At 41.1% G+C, this 21,197-nt stretch overlaps 1 protein-coding gene across 4 annotated transcripts in view; it reads left to right on the forward strand.

The window, feature by feature from the left end:
- Positions 1 to 1,566: 1,566 nt before the first annotated feature.
- Positions 1,567 to 21,197, forward strand: part of LOC135261768 (solute carrier family 45 member 4) — a 74,529-nt gene continuing 54,898 nt past the window's right edge. The window contains exons 1-3 of one of the 4 annotated variants that reach the window (XM_064348376.1): positions 1,567 to 1,735; positions 4,802 to 4,905; positions 14,066 to 14,106. The gene's annotated coding sequence lies outside the window, so the exon portion shown is untranslated. Of the gene's footprint in view, positions 1,736 to 2,178; positions 3,066 to 4,801; positions 4,906 to 14,065; positions 14,107 to 19,005; positions 19,732 to 21,197 lie in introns of those variants that run through there. The other 3 variants (XM_064348373.1, XM_064348374.1, XM_064348375.1) reach the window with 3 other exon arrangements.

Below are 21,197 nucleotides of genomic sequence, written 5' to 3' on the forward strand. Positions count from 1 at the left end.
TCATTGGCAGGAGAAGACCACTGTCCAGCAATCTGTACAGATAATAGTACATAGTAAAATAGATCATACATTAGGGGTTACTTGGCAATAATAGCCAGATTATTTGGTACATCTGTATACATCAAAAAAGTCAGCAGGAACAATACATGGATTATACTATATAAAGCTAGGAAAAATAAATAGGTAAATATGTAAAAAAAAAGGGGGAAATATGTCTCAATTTGTTACAAGGCACAGAGAAATGCATGAACATCATTATATAACGATTTGACAGTTTTAATTTGATCTTTGGTTACACATTTTATCGCCTGAGAAATGTCATGCTTAATGTCTAATTGTTAATAAATAAACAATATACTGATTTATTAGAAGTAACATGCATATTTTCATCTCAAAGACGGTCACAACGCAAGAAGACACCCAGGAAAAAAAAGACATCAGCCTTTCCAGATCAAACTAGTATGCACACTCACAATGGCCAGTTCATTAGGTACACCTAGTACCGGGTAGGACCCCCTCTTGCCTCCAGTACAGCCTGAATTTTTTACTGTATGGATTCAACAACTGAGGCCATGAAGGGATGCACATTGTCAGAAACAAAGCCTAGGTATGCTGTGGCATTCAGATTATGCTCAGTTTGTATTAAGGGGACTAATAAATACCAAGAAAACATTTCGCACACTACTACATCACCACCATCAGCCTGCAACATTGGAACAAGGCAGGATGGATGGATCTATGTATTCATGCTGTTTGTAGCAGAAATCGAGATTCGTCAGACCAGGCAGTGTTTTTGTCTGTCTGTCCCTATGTCTGTGTATGACTGTTCCCATCACCAATATCAGTCTGCTATTTTAAAAAAATGTGTTTATTTGTATCCATTTGTTTGCTAAATGTGTTTATTGGAGGAGAGAGAGAAAAATATCAGGCAACATTTCCCAATATTAAATCATCCAGTTTTGTTGTTTACGTGCCTACTGTAGTCTCACCTTCCTGTTCCTAACCTACAGGAGGGGAACTCATCTTGGTCATCTGCTGCTGCTTTAAGGTTCAACATGTTGTGTATTCACGGATGGCTGTCTGCACACCACTGTTGTAAACAGCAGTTATTTGAGCAGCGGTGGCCTTACTGTTAGTTTGAACGGGTCTGCCCACAGAACTTCTGCTCACTGGATGCTTTTTGTTATTGCACCATTCTCTATAAACTCTACTTTTATACTTTTATAGTTTCTGGAACCACCACGTTTGACACCAACAATCATACCACGGTCAACGCCACCTATCAGGCATCTTGCCCATTGTTATGTTCGGTCAAACAAAAAAAACTAAAGCTCTTCACCATATCTGCATTTCTTATATATTGAGTTGCAGCCACATGATTCGCTGTTAGAAGGAGCAGTCTATTAGCGTTAAACAGGTGTACCTAACAAAGTGGCCGGTGAGTATAATAAGCACTGACAGTGGCAACCTTTTCCAACTCGCATCAATTTCTCTTTAAATCCAGAACCCCTCCTCTTTATTCAAATCACCTATTCATCCGTCAGCGGAAGCGGCGCTTTTATTTCCGACAGAAATATCTTTAAAGGGGAATTAAAACAGTGGCATCTGCAAGACGTCCTGGAGGAGTGTCTGAATGCAGTCAATTGAAAATTCGTTTCAATGGGCGTTAAATGAAAGGAAAAATTTTGTATGAGAAACTTACCCCAACAGTTTCCCCACAGTAGAAGCCATCAAGGTAAGCGTTTAAGCAAAAGCTTTGGATTTGTCAGGTATCACTAGAGACCTTGCCAACAAGCCAGCTATATATCTTGCTTGCTGCATCATGAACGTTGGCTACAGTGATGTAGATGTGACATGTAATTACGTTTCACCTCAGATTCCTTCGAGAATCATGAAAGTAGACATTTTCCTATTAATTTAATCTGGTACCAGCTATTTCAGCCAGTTTGAAACACCAAGCCGCAACATTCATTCACGACAACACTGAATTGTCAGATAGACTAACGATATTTGGTAGCTATCTAGCTAGCAGTACCCTAAATCCTGACACTGCATATCAGCTAACGTTACCCTTATGCTATTGATTTAGGGTAACGTCGACTATCGGCTAAATAGATGCTAGCAAGCCAAGCCGTCGTTTTTGCTAACGGTACACCTGCCGAGTCGGCTATTAGACTATTTATTATAGCTGGCTAGCTAGCTTAGAGCAGCAGCAGACGCCTCGGATGTTCCCGTCTCCAGTTACAGGTGCATCACAGACAGTAGAGCAAACGTTAGCTTGCTAGCTAGCTTTATGTTTGTTGTCGTGCTGTCTTAATATTAACGTAAACGTTAGTAGCAGCAAATCGCTAGCGCAGGAATTATCTTCAGAATCGCCAGAGAATAAATGCAAGGTCTGTGACTAGATTATGGTCTCACAGATAGCCTCGCTAACTCTCCGGACTGGCAAGCTATCTAGTTCTGGCTTAATGAACGAAATACAGTCCGCTCTAGCTAGCTACGTGCGTTCGCTAAGCTTAGAAATCGTGACTTTGGAGCTAGATTTAGTTGATATATCATTGTATTACAGTTTGTTATGAGGTCGCTAAAATGCAGCTGTTTGTAGGTGGTTGTAAATCCTAAAACTTAGGTAGCTAACAGTTAAATGTAGACTGTCGTTTTTAATACGATTTTTATTTTACGTTCATTGCGAATGCGATGAACTGTTGCTGACCTTCGCTAACAGTATATTTGATGACCTGGCTAAGTGCGGTTTAGTTACTTCGCCTTTTTCATTTTTTTCTGTGTAGAGAAATTGTCTAACAACTATTTGCAAGATAGTGTTTCTCTTATGTCAAGTATAACTGGCTAACGTTAACGTACTCTAGCGGAACAATACCGCGTTTTTAATCACCGAAACAACGTGATTTGCTACAGAAGACATTGCTGATGTTGTTGCAAGTTTTCTTTCTAGTTCTCTTGTTGAAATGGTAGTCTAGACGAATCAGTAACTGCTCGGCTGGTGAGTTCGTACTAAAAATAAACAATTGTCCTTGCAATGTCAGCATACCATAAACCTACATTAGGTAAGTTATTTTACGTTACCTTACCTACTAGGTGACTAGACACAAAACTGTTAAAATTCAGTTGCCGGACCTATTCAGTGTTTTGTTTTTCATAAGGATTGTGAATTAGCTAGCTGCACAGCATGCCTATGTTACTATGCTAACGTTAGTAACGTACATTTTCTCGCAAACAAAGGTTATGTAAATCATACGTGTCGCTACCTAACGTTATAGACCATTTGTTGTAAAAGGACTCGATTTTTACACTGATGCTTTTTCAATGCGCATCTTACTTTATAACGGGTGTTGTGTGCGTGGAAGTGCTAACATGGGGTTAATCGTGAAACCTCAAGTTAGCTTTTCTACGCTAGCCTGCGGAGTAAGCAAGCTGACAGAAACAGAAGTCTTAAAAAACAGCCATACGAGTCATAGTTACAGCTAGGTGATATGGCTTGTCTCCAAATGACAAATGCAGGCGTGTCTTGGACAAGAACCCAAGAGAGCCCGGTGGTGTAATTCAAAAAATGTAGCCCGGCCAGTACTTTTCCGTTGCCACTTAACGTCGCTGATCTTACCGTGTTTAGCAACAGTATCTCAATAACGATGCCGGTTTATATAATCCAACGGCAGTGCGATGAACGTGCAGTGAGTCTACACTGCGCTGAATGCGCAGTGGCGTTAACAACCTAGGTAACTGTTAATTGCATGAAACAAATGCAATTTGAATACTTCTGCTTCTCACCTATGATGACTTTCACAGCAGGCTCGCTTACACGCTTATGTCATGAAACAATCGCGTTGGGATGACTGGTCTACATAGGTAGTATAGAATGCTATTGGACCTTAGATATTCTTGGACTGGTACTGTCAGGCAATAACTTGTTCTGAGCACAGACCTAGTAAACGCCTGCAAATGTAAACGCATTATTGCAATTCATTTTAGGAGCGCAATAATCACCACGTACACTCATTGTCTGGCTCTTTGCATGTAAAATAAATTGTTGTTTATTATTTCACTGCCGGTTGCCGCATTATCTTGTGTATTCTACGAGATCCTATACATAACTGAGGAATCATTATGTTATTTAGTTTTATTACAAGCCTTTTGTCTTCAAAGTTAAACTAGCCTTGCTGTGATTAAATTATTTGGGCATTTAAATATTTAAACGTGCAGCTCCTGACAAGTGTCTTGACTCTTGTTATCGCCTTCTGTCAGGCGTGCAGGTAATGTACTCCCTGTGGCCTTTCCGACGAAATGCTTTGCCGTTTAATTGGTACAGTACGGTATTTAAAGGACTGACATGGTTCAGCCTGGCCATATCTGTGACTCCATTCTCGTGCTCTGGGGTCTGGAACGCCACTGTTATTCGGTGTTAAGGCATTCTTCACATTCTTTATTGAAAGCTGCTGTGCCCCAGTGTCAAAGCTTGCACCAGTGAAAATGCCATATTGAAAAGAGTGGTCTAATTTAACAGTGCATTATTCAGTAGTCATTAAAAATCTTATTTCACAGGGTGATCGGTAATGCTGCCATTAGAGATGAAGTAGTGAGACCAACTGCACTGACACCATTTTGGACTAAATTAATATGTAAATTTGTCATTAGCAAGTGTGAGACTGGACGGAGAGCACAGTACACCGGAGCAGTTTTTTGCTGAATAATGCTATTAAATGCCTGAGGCCTCACAATGCCACTGGGTTGTTCGTTTTATTAATTTTTTTAATTTCTATTTTCTCCCATTATTTGACCTTTACAGGTGCCAAGACTGCTGCCCTGTTCAAGTTAGACTAGGGAGTGCGACAGTACTCTGACCTCTGCTTGGAACTAAATATCAATATATGAAGCTTTCAAGGCCTTTTGGTAAGTGAGATGGATGTTAATGTATTTGAATATTTTGGCAACCTTCCCATTTTCATCTGCATAGTCTGGTTTTCCATGTTTGTTTCCCTGCTGAACTTTCCCAATGTGGGGAAAAAGCCAGACTTTTGGTACTGGCAAAATAATTGTAAAAATTAGATGACTCCTTAGGGCAGCACGGTGGTGCAGTGAGTAGCACTGTCGCCTCACAGCAAGAAGGTTGCGGGTTCGAATCTTGGCTTGGGGCCTTTCTTTGTGGAGTTTGCATGTTCTCCCTGTGTCCATGTGGGTTTACTCCAGGTACTCCAGTTTCCTCCCACAGGAGTAAGTAATGTTACTTTTAGCTAGTTACCTTGTGCAGCTAGATGCCCGAGGTTGGGTAGCATCTGTATCAAATTCTGTTCTTCTGTCAAGATGTCCCCCCCCATGGGAACTGCTGTTACTGTTTATAGTTGCAACTTTGCTAGCTTGGTAATTCACCTGCATTTATTTCAATCAGAGAAAATTAATTTTATACAGTATGCATTCTATATAGCTAGAGTAACTTTGCATGTAGCTAACGTTATGTGTAGCCAGTTTCACTATCAAAGCTAACAAAGTTGCTAACAACTTTGAAAAGGCTCCGGATAACTTCATGGATAATTCATTCACTTTACAAGTATATCAGCTAGCTATGATAGACCTATGGCCTACTAATGTTGCTTATTCCACGTGTGATTCCGTGTTTACATCCCAGTTCTAACTAAATGTACATGGGGGGTATTTCAGGAAGCAAGATTACTGAGTTAGCTGGATAACTGCGGTGGAAAACCCAGAACAGTTCTTTTTCAGTTCGTTCAGAGTTTTACTCTGTGTGTAGTTATCCAGCTAACTCGGGAATCCTGCTTCGTGACACAGGGCCTAGAATAGGCACTACGGAGTAGCTACTGTACCGTTCCCATGTGCTAAGAGGTGCACTCAGTGTGAAGATATTTATAACACTACCTAATTACTGTTACCATCTATATGGAATAATTCATGTTGCTAAAAGTGCTATTTTCAATATCTCTGACCACCTCACTTCTTGACTTTGCTTCGCTTGTAACGCTCAAGGGTGTGTCCTCAATGGAGGTGTGGGTAGGGTTGAGGACAAAGGTGAGTGGGATTTACAAACACAGAATCTATTTAATGTCAGTTTCTAATTGAGATTGACAGCCAGGCATTGGTGAATGCATTGCCATTGCCATCGCTGTCCATATTGGTGCTTTTGATCCCAGCTGGGTCTGCTGGGCCTCCTCCACCATATTGTCTTTGTTCACCACGCTTTGAAAACAGGGAATAAATGGGAGCAAAACAGTTTGTTGAGTGAAATACATTTTGCATACTCACAATTAGAATTTTCCTGGCTTATTAAATATTTTGCCCAGTTTGCCAGAACTTTCACATATCCACCTCTGGTTACCTTTGAGGTTGGTTATGCAGGAGTTTCCTGTACCATGTGACTGAGACTAAAACTGTCTCAAAAAACAATTTTGACCTGATTTTGTTGGTTCATATTTAGGCAATGCATATTAAACTGATGGTTGTTAAACCTAGGTGTTAATTCAGGAACGGTTGTTTTCAAAATGGAGTCGACTTTATGTGTAGGCCTAACTGCTCAAATTGATGAATATGCAAAGATTCAAGTAGCTGGACCTATAGATAAAATCTATTCCTTTCCTGTAAAAATGTATATTTCATTTTTGTTTTCTAAAAATATTTGATATGGCAGTGATTTCGATTTATATTTTACTCCTGTTATTTAATAAATGAGAGTCTGGTTGGTTTTTTCTTCCTTCAGTCAGCATTAATTTTCTTTTTTGCATATTGAATTACAGAAGCATTGTATTGTGGATCAGTGTTTCTCAACCCTGGTCCTGGGGACCCACTGCCCTGAATGTTTTAGATGTTTCCCTGATTAAACACCTGATTAAAATGAATGGGTCATCATCAAGCTCTGCAGAAGCCTGATAACAACCCATTCATTTGAATCAGGTGTGATGGAGCAGGGAGACGTCTAAAACATGCAGGGCAGTGGCTCCCCAGGACCAGGGTTGAGAAACACTGGTGTGGATCTTATGTCAGAATATTTATCATTGAGGGCTGAATATAGGCTACCCTTTCATGTCTGTGTGTTGGATCAGCTAAAAATTTTCAGCCATTTACAACTGTTTCTGTGTCATTTTCAAGTTTTTATCTGAAGGCTTGTTGTGGGCTGGCAACAGTTTCTTGACAATGTACAGCATAGCTCATCCTTTTTTCCCAAGTGCATTCTGAGACTATGCTAGTGTCATCAAATTAAATGGCATAATCTACTTACTTCATTGTTTCACTGACTTTACTTTTCTTAAACCTGCTGTGGATGCAACTTTCACATGTGTATTATGTAGGTCTGGACTGCGTCATTCTGGTAGATCTTGGTATAAATTCCAGAAAACCCTGTGCTTGGAGTTTTGTGTGAGTGTGTGTTTGGTGGTGGTGGTAGTGGTGGTGTTGGGTGACCCCAGAGAGAGATCACTGAGTCAACATCTGTGATGGCCTGTTCTGTAAATGCATCTAATTTCCAAAACCAATCCTTTGGTATCTGCAGTTTATCTGTAACCCGCAAGTAAATGGGTAAGCAAGGACATTACCCTTGTGCTTGAAAAGCAGAGGCGCTTTACAGATGATGGATAAACTGAAGAAATAGTGAGGGGGGAAACTATTGCATATATTTTGCTTTTAAGTTTTTTTTTTTGATTATTATTGTGGTCTAGGGATGTGAACAATTTGTCGATTGTCAGTCTCAGGCCCGCGTTGAATGTTAAATCATCTAAAAAATTTTCTCAAACCGTTCAAAATAAAAGATTGCCAATGTTGCCTAGTCCACTACTCTAAATGGGTATTAGAGGGGGTGGGCAGGGCTTGTTGTCATTCACTTTAATGTTACTTACCGTCAGTTGGTAAGATGGCCAGCTTGCAAAAGAATGCCATGTGTGGAGTGATGTTGAAAAGCTCAATGAAAACACTGCTCAGTTAGCATGCCACACATCGACATCCATGATGTTAACCCACCTGACAACCAGATATCCAAGGACACTGGATCACAGCAAACAAGCATCCAACTTAGCAGTGAGGCCTCATCAGGGTGGCAGCTGTTCAGCTGAAACCACAATACATTTAATTGCTGAAATGGTAACGAAAGACATGATCCCTGTCAGCATGATAATGGTTGAAGGGTTTAGGCTCTTTCTGACATTTGTTGATCCGAAATGGACTCCTGTGCAGTGTACTGTTGTGCTAAAAACCATCACAGCTCGACTTAAATGCAGTCAAACAGTCGCCTCTCTCTGTACCTTTCCAAGTTCTACAATGTCCTGATAACCGTCTGTGTGTGGACAGCACTAACTATGTTGAGTCTTATGTGACTATAACTTGCCACTTCATTTAAGATATGGTTGTGTCTTCACCTCTTCAGTGAGCAAAGCGGCATGCAGTCATTCTGGGAAAAATATATACAGTGCTTATTTTTTACTTTTTAAATGTTTTCATCTAGCGATTCAAGTAGTGTCGTGTTTTTCTTAAATCCAACAACAAATTTGATTGGTCAGTTCCAGACGGTAACTAGTAGGCCTAGATGGTCAGAAATGTATGTCGTTGAAATTCCCCATTGTGGTCTGAGTGGACTGGCGTGTGCCAGACATGTGATGGTATCTCAGCTGAAATTTCAATCTTGCAGAGTCTGCTTTGACAGGGTTCATTATGGCTGGTTTCCTGATGCTTCTGCAGTGAAGGTCATGATTGAAGTCATTACTTCCCATTGGCGGCACTGGTTGCGAAATGCCCCTGATGACTTGGCTGATGTGCATGTGACTGGACCGCAGAGGAAATAATAAGATGTTATTATGTCAGATTAGATGGTACAGGAGTGTAAATTACATGAATTATATTGGAGTTGATGGACGATTTGAAGTGTATTCTTAGTCTAATAGGTTACTGGGCTCCCACGTTCTCTTGGAACATCTTGCAGTTTTCAGTAGATCATTAGCTTTTGACTTCTATTTTGCTCATGCAAATTCTCAGATGGTCAGTAAATTTCCCAGTTTTATAATAGGAAAGTCCACATCATTTCACATTCTTAAATTCTCTGTGTCTTTTTTTTAATAAGCTGCATTTGTGACCCTGGACAAAATTCAGCTGGGCTTCTAATGCAGTTACTCAGTGGGTCTACATGTTGGACTTGAGCCATTACACGTGCAATCAGAGAACAGGTACTGGCTAATCTAGAGATTAAAACTTTTTTTGTTTTCAGAAATATTGTGTATTTTAAAGATTCATCTCTCACTCTATACTAACCTTTTCAAAGTTGTGTCTTTTGAGAATTCATACCTGCCCCCTAGTAGTATGGGTGGTACCAATCACAGAATTTGGACTTCTAGCATGTCCAGGATGCATTAAAACAGACAAGCACACCACAAGTTTGCGCTCTGTCTTCAATGGACACCTCTCTGGCAAACAAAGCCACTTTTTCAGCTCTCAGGACAAGAAAGGGCAATAAAACCAAAGGAGCCTCCCCACCCTCAATCACTTATTACACACTAAACCGCATCATAAACTTATTTTGTCATGCTTTTTACAGCTATCTTGTCTTTGATGTCTTTGCATGAAGATATTGTATACCCTTTCAGCTTCCAGAACCATACCTGAAATGTCAAATAAATAAATCAGAAATATTTTAGAAAGTTTTAAATGTTTGTATGTAATATGTATTGCATTCACTTCTGGTATATCCAGTAGGCCTACTTGCATCTTTGTTGTTGTTGTTTTTCTGTAAAAATGTTTTTGTAATCCAAAATGGCTCCATTCGCATTCAAGCTGTAGCTGAGACACCATTTTGAATTCAATTCGATAAGTCTCCACTGAGAAAAGGGCACAGAGACAAAGCGACTGACGTCAGATTAGTTCCTGGGGACCGGCTAGTTTTGGTTGTCTGAGCGGCAATTGGTGTCCTTACAAGTTGTTCGGGCAGCAGAGCGAACTAGACAGGACCCAAAGCTTTAAAATGAGCCCTGGGTGAGGTCTGTACAGTTGAGACAAAAAGTTTACATACACCTAGGCTAAAGATTGTTTTTCACAACTCTACACATTTCATGTTACCGTACATTTCTTTTGGCAAGTCAATGAGGGCATCTACTTTGTTTACATCAGGTAATTTTTAAAAAATCGATTAGAGACGGATTTATTTTACTATATTTATTCACTATATCAGAATTCCAGTGGGTCAAAAGTTTACATGCATCAATTTGACTGTCTCTTTGAACAGTCTGGAAGATTCCAGAAATTGATGTAATGACTTCTTAGAAGATTCTGATCGGCCAGTTGTCATAATTAGGAGTTAGTTTGGAGTTGATTGACACCTGTATTTAAGGCATACCTTAGAGCACTGCCTTTTGCCTGTCTGGAAAATCCAAGTAACTCCCAAAGACACATCAGAAAATAAGATTGTGGACTTCCACAAGTCCGTTCCTCTCAGGACCAATATCCAACAACTGAAGGTCCGGATCGTACGACAATTGTATGCATATAAATTGGGACACACAGCCGCCGTAGAAGAGCACAATCTCCAGGACTGAAGAACTTGCTGAAGTTCAATGACCGACACAAGAATGTGAAGGAGTTGAGCATCGGTCAGTACATTTAAGAATCCTCATGCCAGGCTGAAGGCTGTCGCGCAAGCAGAAGCCTACTCAGACCAGAATATTGCGTGATACAGGCCAGCCGTTTGGAGGAGTGTTCTCTGGTCAGATGAAAAAAAAAGTGAATTGTTTGGCCATAATGATCAGCGCTATGTATGGAGGAAAAAGGATGATGTTTTCAATCCAAAAAACACCATCCCAACTGTGAGCCATGGGGGTGGCAGCATCATGTTGTGGGGGTGTTTTGCTGGAATAGGGACTGGCGCACTTCAGAAAATAGATTGCATCATGAGTAAGGAGGATTATCTAGAAATACTGAAGCAACAGTTCAAGACATCAGCTAGAGTTAAAAGTTAGAACTTGGTCGCAACTGGGTCTTCCATCAGGACAATGATCCTAAGCATACCTCCAAATTTGTAACAAAATGGCTTAAAGACAACAAAGTGAAATTATTGGAGTGGCCATCACCAAGCCCTGACCTGAATCCCATAGAAAACTTGTGGACTGATCTGAAAAAGTGTGTCTGAGCAAGGAGGCCCACAAACCTGACTGAGTTACACCAGTTCTGTAAGGAAAAATGGGCAAAAATTCTGTCAAAGTACTGTGAGAAGCTTGTGGAAGGCTACCCCAAGCGTTTGATTCAAGTAATTAAAAGGCAATTCCACCAAATACTAACAAAGTGTATGTTAACTTTTGACCCACTGGAAATATGATATAGTACATAAAAGCTGAAATAAACCTGTCTCTTGGCTATTATTTTGAAATTACCTCATGTAAATAAAGTAGATTCACTAATTGACCTAACACAGGAAATGTATGATAACATGAAATGTGTGGAGTTGTGGAAAATTGAATTTGAATGTATTTTAGTTTAGGTGTAAACTTTTGGCATCAACTGTAGGTCTGGGGCTTCTTATCTTATCAGCCAGCCCAGCTGGGCGTCTAGTTCGCTTGCAGTACAGGGTATGTAATGTGCCCTCCGTGACATTTGGGACATAGACATATATATTTTTTTGATTTGGCTCTGTACTCCACAACTTTAGATTTGTAAATTTGTAGATTTGTACATTGTGGTTTCATCATGTGGAAAATACAACACTTTTTTTCCAGTGGTAGGAAACATTTTGGAGTTTAACTGTGTACCATAATGTTACCATTAGCTGATGTGGATTTTGAGTTAAACTGTAGACCAAGAAAGTATAAGGCACTTTTTAAACGTACATTTATGTACGGTATGTACCATGAATACTTCCTCACATATTTCATAGGTTTCAATACTTTAGTCTTGATGGTACACTTGTGCCCTTCAGATACTGCCATCGTCCATGTTTGCTGTGAGTTACTACAAAGTTATAACGCTTTATTTAAGAATAGTGCAAACCAGGCAAAAATAGCCTTCTTGAGTGCACAGGAAGATAGGATTAAAGCCCATCGGTTACCAGCCAGTCACTATGACAATTACTTGAAGTGATAAAGGCCAATAGGTTTCTTTTTTTTTTTTTTCTGCTAAACTAAAAAAACACCCACATTGTGTAAAACATTGGCTTTATTCTGCTTACTGAGAGGTTATACTCTCGGAAAGGTAAACATCCAAAAAACGCACTGCTATGGGTGAATGTGACAATAAGTCCATGTAATGGAATACAAAGAAAAGATATTGTGGACTAGACTAGTGAGGATGTCCCTCAGTGGGAGGAATTGCATGTCTGTAATTGTATTATCATTCCCGTACTCGCATGAACGACAACTGCAGGAGCCAACTGTGAGTACCTTCTCTAACAGCAGTTTTATGTGAACCGAGTGCATGGCAGTGTTAACAGGCACTGCCTAGGCCTCATATATCATCTAACTATCACCAGCCGTTTCCACAGTGAATTTAAAAGAAGGTCAATGAGATGAAATAACATACATTTCACTTGTTCATTTACATTACATTACATTACATTATAGGTTCTTAGCAGACGCTCTTATCCAGAGCGACTTACAACAAGTGCATTACAAAACTCAGAGACAAGCGCTTTACAACATTCCTGCAAGAGAGCTACAATAGGTATAACTTTGCAAAAAGTGTGAATTGTACACCCTTTTTTTTTTTTTTTTTTTTTAAATTTTTTTTTTAGAAAAAAAATGTTAGAGGGTAGTGGGGGGTGATGAGGTGAGATGTAGCTTGAAGAGGTGAGTCTTCAGTCTACGTTTGAAGACGGCCAGGGTCTCTGCTGTTCTGACTTGCACAGCAGAGACCCTGGCCGTCTTCAAACGTAGACTGAAGACTCACCTCTTCAAGCTACATCTCACCTCATCACCCCCCACTACCCTCTAACATTTTTTTTCTAAAAAAAAAATTAAAAAAAAAAAAAAGGGTGTACAATTCACACTTTTTGCAAGTAAGGAACTGGGCTTGTAACCGAAAGGTCGCAGGTTCGATTCCCGGGTAGGACACTTCCGTTGTACCCTTGAGCAAGGTACTTAACCGAAATTGCTTCAGTATATATCCAGCTGTATAAATGGATACAATGTAAAATGCTATGTAAAAGTTGTGTAAGTCGCTCTGGATAAGAGCGTCTGCTAAATGCCTGTAATGTAATGTAATGTTAAAAATTCTTAAGCACTGAGTTGTGTTTTCTGTCCGTGTGCCTTTTTGGGGCCAAGGGCGCAAGGCTTTGCTCTGCATGTAACTTGCATTAGCGGCAAGGTTCTGGTATCCCTGGGTTGTTTTAATGATATTTAAAGTGCTGTTCAATAATGCACAGCGCTGCTAAGTATAGCCCATGTGAAGAGTGAGCCCATTCAGTCAGTGGCCTCTGCTGCAAGATCGTGTGTGATCGAATCTCAGAACCTGACACTGAAGCCAGCGGGAAAGCTGCTCTCCGTGTTGTGCCTCATTCTTTTCTCTTCACTTGGCTTTGCTGTCGGGATGTTACTGCATCACAAGTTTAGTCTGACGCTGAACAGGTTTTTCTGCCTCTGAGGGCACGTTTCTAATAAGAGTTTATTTTTCTTTTCTTTATTGGAGATGCTAGTTTGTGTGCTTTTGTGTGTGCGTGTGTGTAATGATGGTGCAGTTCAGGGCTGGACTTTCATAATTTACCGTCAGTACATGTATTTTATGTACTGATATTGTATTTGATACCTCAGCTGTATGTATTTGCATATAATGGTTATGGGGGGAGGGGGGTGGTGGGTGGAGCCTGGAGGATGTGGATCTATGAGAGTGCAGAGCTATGAAAGGGGTGGGGCCCTGCAAGTATTTTCTGTTTAAAAGCCTCTCCACCAAGGCAAAAATGTTCAGCGCTGAGTGATTGCTAAATGCCACTTAACTGCTTCCAGAAAGATATTCTCATTTTCTTCATCATGTCTGACGCATTGCCTGTTGTCTGAAATCTTCTGCTCTGCCCCTGCTCTCTGTATCTGTTTTCTTTGTTGGCGGGAGCTGGGGCTCAAGGCTGTTTATCCTCTCGTATCTTGTGTAGAAACGGAGATGACTGTTTCCAACACCTGACAATCAGACCAGGTAAGCGTTGGTTTCAGCCTCTTGTTTCCAGGCAGGAGTGCAGGCATAACGTAGGGAGTTGTTTGCGGACTGACGAGATCATGGTCGTTTCTCCATTTACACGGCAGAAGCCTACACTCATAAAAAAAATTTTGAAAAAAAAATATTGGTCTGGTCGTTTTGTTCTTGGGGTTAAGAAATAAAGCAAAACGAGCGAGGAACAGTTTTTCATTTTGAGTTGTTTTCAGTCATTTTCAGGATTTCCTTTGCGAAGGATGTAGCTGATGTTGTTTCTGCGTGGCTTATTTGATAGTCTGGTGCGTGTAGACGGTTTTTATAAGAGCTTTGTGATCTCTGCCTGACGGTGTTAACTGTAACCGGGGAGTTTCATGTGCAGGTGAGGAGTAAATGACTGAGCCACGGGGCTTGCCGAACAGAAACGGTATCAGGACCAGGCGATTTAACACCAGACGGCGAAGCCCGTGTGGTTTAGCATCAATCAATGTTCTTTTGATAGGCAGTCTAAAATTTGAATGCATTTCTTCTAAAACTCAGTGTAAGTTAATATAAATATTAAGTGTGTAAATTATAAAGTAAACGACTTTACAGGACTCCCTGCTTCAAACAACTTAGCTGGCTGCCATCTCCTGGGAGCTGGTGATCTTGTCTAAAATTTGAATTTGGCAATGTCCTTTTTTTTTTTGTTAAAGTTTTTTGTTTTATATTGAGTCCTGACCTCTCATGGTCATAATGATTTGGTCTTACTTCATAGCAGTTAATTGTAATCATGACATTGTTTTTTTACTGCAGTATTTGGTTGTTCTACATGCAACAAACAGTGGCATTTTTTTGAAAGGATGTTATCAGTGTGGTTTTGAGTTTGACAGTTTGCCAAAGCCACAGTTATTAGTGGCAACAATCAACAATAGCAGAAACTCAACCAGGGCAGCTTGCAGTGCATTACAAATGCAACACAATGGTGACCCAAAAACAATTAGGTTTATTAAGAACATATGATGCAATAAATAAAAATGCATGTATTTTGCAAGAAATTTGAATTCCGTTTGTAACTATGTAGGTAATTTATCAATATTTATGTCAAGGAAAAATGCAAGCTAGTCTTTATACTGCTGTAATTCTTAGTTTAGGTTAATAACCAATAATTAAATGACTGGCTAGCAGTATTTCTTTGAAGCATTGGTTACTTAATTTTCAGTCTGCTTTCAATGACCGGTTTTATTTGGTCTCCCTGCAGAATATGTATATTTTTGAAAAGGTCTTATTTTTCTATTTATTTGGAATAACTTTAATTTATCTGGCCGAGAGGCTTCCAGCTGTGTGATTGGCTTCCCGGTTTTATACCCTGTTTTCATTGATTGGTCAGTCCAGAACAACATTGTCACTGTAGCATTGGACTCTTCTATTTTGGATAAAGCAGAAACATTTATTGCTGAACCATGTTTCACAGTAACAATGCTGTTCTGGACTGACCAGTCAATGTAAACAGTGCAACATTACTAGCCGCGCATCTGCTCGTAGTGAATTGGAATGAGGAAATAATCTTAGATGGTTACATATACATGTTGGCTGGCTTGTTCACCACAGCCTTTATCCTGGCTGGATTTCCAGTTTAAAAGTTACAGTAAGCCTTGAAAAGTAAGCCGAGATTGAACAGCAGAGTTAGTTTTTGTTGCAGGCCTTAACGATGCATGTTAATGTTATTAGTAAAAATTAAAAAAATTCCTTGTGTGCATTAAATTCATCCTTTGTAATATTGTATATAGTTAAACTAGTTAACCAATAAACTAGTTAACCAGGAATGACTAACCAACTACTTGATTGTGGTGTAATAATATTCTGTCTGTACAATGTGCACCATCAGTGGCCTAGAATGCATGCAAGTATTCACAGCTCCCATAGTGTATGGGGCCTGCCACCACTTCCACTTCCACCAGCACTGCGTGTTTGTCACAGGCTGAAAGTACAGATCCTCTGTGTGATGTAACGTCTGTCATACCATGCTGTCGTGTTTTGTTTGTGGAGGTACTTAAGTCGGTGAAGTTGTCATCAAGTATTGCATATTTTAGTTTATTCTTGGTGCCCTCCTACACACCCTTTCTCTCTGTCTCTTCTCCTCCACTACACACCCTTTCTCTCTGTCTCTTCTCCTCCACTACACACCCTTTCTCTCTGTCTCCTCTCCGCCACTACGCACCCTTTCTCTCTGTCTCTTCTCCTCCACTACACACCCTTTCTCTCTGTCTCCTCTCCTCCACTACGCACCCTTTCTCTCTGTCTCCTCTCCTCCACTACACTCCCTTTCTCTCTGTCTCTCCTCACTCCTCACTCACAGCTGGGCCTGCTGCTTCTCTCTCACAGCACCCTGACTTGCTGCCGTTCCCTATGCACACTTAACCCTTGCTCAACCACGCTAATTTCGCAGAATGTCATCTGTAATTGAAAACAGTGCTATATTTTATTCCCAACACATTAAAGCCCCTATAGCTAAAGTATATTTATTTATTTTCACTTTGGCCGTGTTTCCTGATAAACATTTAATCGTTACGGCATTTTTGGTGCTAAATTGTCCCGGGGACACCGTGAATGAACAGAATGAAAAAGCAACCCGTAGATTAAGACTGGGCGTAAGTTGCAAGTCTTAAAGTCAATGGTGCCCTGATTTCCTGACCACACAATGGTTTACATCAATTTCAATTAAAATAGTATCTAACAGCTAACATTACCTCTGTTACTATAAGAATAACGTTATGGTAACCTACCTGTGGTTCTCCCTTTTCCTCCTATAGCCTTCTTTTTTAAATGCTTGCTAACAATAGTCCAAGTAGTGTTGATAACTTTGCAGTCTTGCTTAGAGCAGAGGACACTTTCTTTTGAGGAAACAATGCAAAACAATGGCTAAATCAATTTTGAAAAACGGCACAGGTATGGGTGCACAACTGCACTCCAAATTACAGTTTATTTCACAATCACACACTGATTTGTGGTAACCTTTTATTAGGTTACACACATTAAACACAGATAGTTGTTAGGTGTTTGTTCAAGAAAAGCGGTATGCTTGATGTGTAAATGCAAAAAAATCTCCATCGTCCATTTGGGGGGCCTTGCTAGAGGCTTCTAGCTGGAGAACGGCAGCCCCGTCCTGCTCTTCTGTGACTTCGCCCTCATACTGATTCAGGGCCATCAGCCACCGGATCCTTCTGTCATCCCTTGCAGACCTGGGCGTCTCGGGCTTCACCCTTGCATGGCTGGATTAGTATCTCGCTGACCGATCCTACCCGGTGACTTGCAGGGGTGCTGTCTCCTCCCTCTGCCCCCTCGCGCCTCTCCTCTTCTCTCTTTGCACTGGATCTCTCGGCGCGGTTTCCTCTGCTCATGACGTGCTGTATAATTGCTGCGCTGATGACACTCAACCCTTTTCTCATTTTCCCTTTCCGAAGTTCAGGCCTGCATCTCTGCATGCCTGGCTGACACTGCCGCCTGGATGTCCACCAGGGCTGTGAAATGATGGCTCGACATTCAAATTGTCTGAGGGGGAAAAAAAGACGTGAAAAAAGAGTGTACAATTTAACACTTGAATATTAAAGAAAAAATGCAACGTTATGTCTTTATCGCAGCTGTCTTCCTTTCATCTTGGGTTGTGTTAAACCCGAAGAAAATCTTGCGTCTTTTTAAAATGGAAGTTGCTGGATTATGTGAGTCGTTGCTATGCTATTACTTGACGGACGCTGCACATTCGTTGGTTCCTGGGTGCGGTGGGAACGTGTCTGTTGAGCGTTCTCCCTCGTCCCGCCGCTTCTCACTGCTCCCGCTCTTCTGCCTTCATCGCTCTGCGGTGGGACTCCCCCTCCCCCAGTCTGTCCGGAAGGCAGATTCACTACCAGCTTTCTGCAAACATCTCAAAATTCTCCAGTTAAAACAACCCCTTAATGATTCCATTTCATTTAAAGTTTCTACCTATTAAAAAATAAATCATCTTACCCTTCTCTCCCATTATCTTACTGCTCTGGAGACAAGCAACTGGACAGTGCCACTTGTGATTGTAACTGTACCCATCCCTAGCTCTTATCGTGTGTGTTTACCATCTGAACTCCATTTTGTAAGTCGCTTTAACAAATAAGTGTCTGCTAAATAACAAAATATGGTGAGGGTCATGTTTCCAGGTAGGTTTAATCCTAACTGCCGTGTCAGGTTTCCTGTTAGGTTTAACCTTCATTTAAAATAAATAAATAAAAAAAACTAAATAAATAGAAGTGCTGTTTACACTGTCCTTAGCCTCCGGTTAAGAGAGATTTGTAGCCCAGAGCTTAACGAGTGTTCACACTTTGCACATTCTAAAGTGGGCTAGCACCAACCGTAGCCCTGGGCTAGTTGACCCTTTGGCGTTGGCCCCAGAAATATCCCCAAGCACGGTGCCAAAATAGCCAGGGTGAAACGGGGTCAGTGGCAATTCGTGTCTGTCTTGATGGCAGGATGGGTTTGCTTTGGCAGGTATGAAAATGTAGCATTTGTCATCCTGGAGTGCTTCACCCAGCCTGAATAGTTAGAACACGGGTTAGCGACCGTACGCCACCAGTCTGACTTGGGTAACTCTGGGACCAAACCCGGTCCAGCGAAGAGTCATTTACATGAACCGCTGACGGCGTCCTGATTAGAGGGCCGAAGTCGGCTTTCCCGTGACTTGGAAATTCTGCAATCCGCTCGTATGTCTTCTGTCTCATTCTCAATCTCGCTTCTTTTTTTTTGTCATTGAAATTTTCAAATAAAATGTGCTGCTAGTGCTCACAGAGGTGCCATGATACGTGACGTTCGGCAGCGAACTCGTTCACCCGGGCCTACCTACAGTGCAGTGTGAAAAGGACTATACTAAGTAAACTCCTTGCATTGAGAAATATAAGCGCTGCAGAGCCATTTTAAGAGCCGCAGAGCATAGCAGGCTTTTTAGGGCTTATCAGTGCGTTGCGGGTATCAGTCTCCTCCAGAGCACTTGCGGTTGAAGCTGGTCGGCCTTGTGTGCTGGAATTTTCCAGAAATCTCGTTTTGCACGGGGCCAGGGAGTGTGCTTGCAACAGTTTCATTTCTCCTGTTTGAACTTTAAAAAATAAAAAGAAATTGTGCAATTTGCTATCCTGTTAAGTCTCAGCTGTGTCTTGTGAAGTCGTTTTGCAAGCTAAGGTGTTTCAGTCAGAGGCGGTTCATGACCCCAAACCCTTTTTGGGCCTGGAAGAGGCTGCCTCAGAGGACCTGGCGGATTTAAATGGGATTTGCTTAAACTCAAATGTCTCCAGGCGTACCCCCCGCCTCGTTGTCTGAGAGCTGCTCGATGCTGCGCGGTCGTAGCGTAGTGTTCCCGTCCTCCGTGTCTGTTCAGCTAAGGACGATGCGTCCGTCTGCAGGCCCTGTGATCGTGGCGTTGCATAACAGTGCAGACGAGTGAGGAGGCGGCTGCTGGGAACGCACGAAAAACATCGTTCCATAATGTGTCCTCTGGGTGTTTTTTGTTTTTTTTTGTTTTTTTTAAGCAAAAAGGATTTTTATTGTGCCATTGTCTTATTCGTGATTAAACGTCATACTGACATCCAAATTCAATCTGGTTGCATTTTGTGAAGATGAAAAACTACTGATGAAGTAAGTGTTTTTAATGATGTTCTTTCAGATGTTTTCTTTCTGGACATTTTAAAAGCCTGTTGGGTAAATGATAAATACTGTTCACGGTTGATTGCTAGTTTCAGCAATTGTCCTGGTTAGTTATGGTGTCAGACCAGCATGGTAAATCCATTAAATTGTTTTCAGATATTTTGTATGGAAATCTTCCCTAGGTAGGTTTAATTTCCTGTAACGTGTGTACGTATGTTAAGGTTATTATAGTACTACGGACATTTCCTTCGTCCTTGTTTCTGCTAGATTTGCTTGCAAAAATGACATTTACTAAAACAAAGTTTCAGTGGACATGTCAGGGGGGGAATGAAGCTCATTATACCGTGAAGGTTGCATCAGTATCCAAGCACAAATCACCATTATGTCAGTCATATGTGCCATCTTATTTTAATGGAAAAATACAAAAAACATTTCAGTGTGAGAGCTTCCAAAGTCTAAATATTTTGATTACAAAGTGTAAGCTTTGGTATCAAAATACTTTATATGAATGTAATATTACGTTATTTTTTCATAAAATTCTCCTGTCAAAATGTATTTGTAGTAAAGATAAATAAGCATTCAGATGTGTGCATTTCAAGGGATGAAAAAACATACCAGGCATGGCTTATGGCAAAAGTTTTGCATATGTGGTTATAGAAATCCTAATCCTGCAGTAGTAATCCTCAGTTGCAGCCCACTCTATGACAAATTAGTCAGTTTGTCTCTACCCTTCTAATAGGCCTAAAACATGAATTGCTGCATTTGCTGGGGCTATTTCAGTGCTTAAAATTGGATGGATGAAGGGTCCACAACAACATCTGGAGCAGTTAATGTTTCATTACAAGTAACTGAATACAGTTTTACAGAAAGTGTATTCTATCTGAATACAAAGGAATATTGCTTCATCCCCCCCCCCCCCCCCCCACAAGTAAATGGAAAGATGTATTTGACGTAGGCAGCGCGTTGATGGTGGGGACAGCTGAGACTGAGTGGAGCTTCACTCCGTTAAAGGACAGTGGGGGAGTGACCTGCCCGTCTCCCAGCGACGGGATTTGGGACAATGGGCGTAATTTGCCCCCCCCCCCACTGGGTCACAGCCAGCATTGGCACCTCGTCAGAGCCCGGCAGGGTAATGTACCTGGGATGTCGCGCTCCGGCCTTCCTCATTGACAGTCAACACCCGTTTATTGTGACCGTCTCCCTAACGGAGTACTGTTACAAAAACACCAGGAGGAAAAGCGAGAGGAGCGGGAGCTCTTTCCCTGGACTGAATGAGCCGCGGTATGCTGTGAATGCGAGGCACAAGAAACCTTGCGTGTGTGTGTGTGTGTGTGTGTGTCTATGTGTCTGTCTGTCTGTGTGTGTGTCTGTGTGTCTGTCTGTGTGCACCTTTTTCAGAGTAGAACCTAAATTCCATTTAATGGCGGGGAAAAAACATAGTTATTATCGAAGCCAGA

This window comes from Anguilla rostrata, chromosome 8, assembly GCF_018555375.3.
Source record: "Anguilla rostrata isolate EN2019 chromosome 8, ASM1855537v3, whole genome shotgun sequence".
Classification (NCBI taxonomy): domain Eukaryota; kingdom Metazoa; phylum Chordata; class Actinopteri; order Anguilliformes; family Anguillidae; genus Anguilla; species Anguilla rostrata.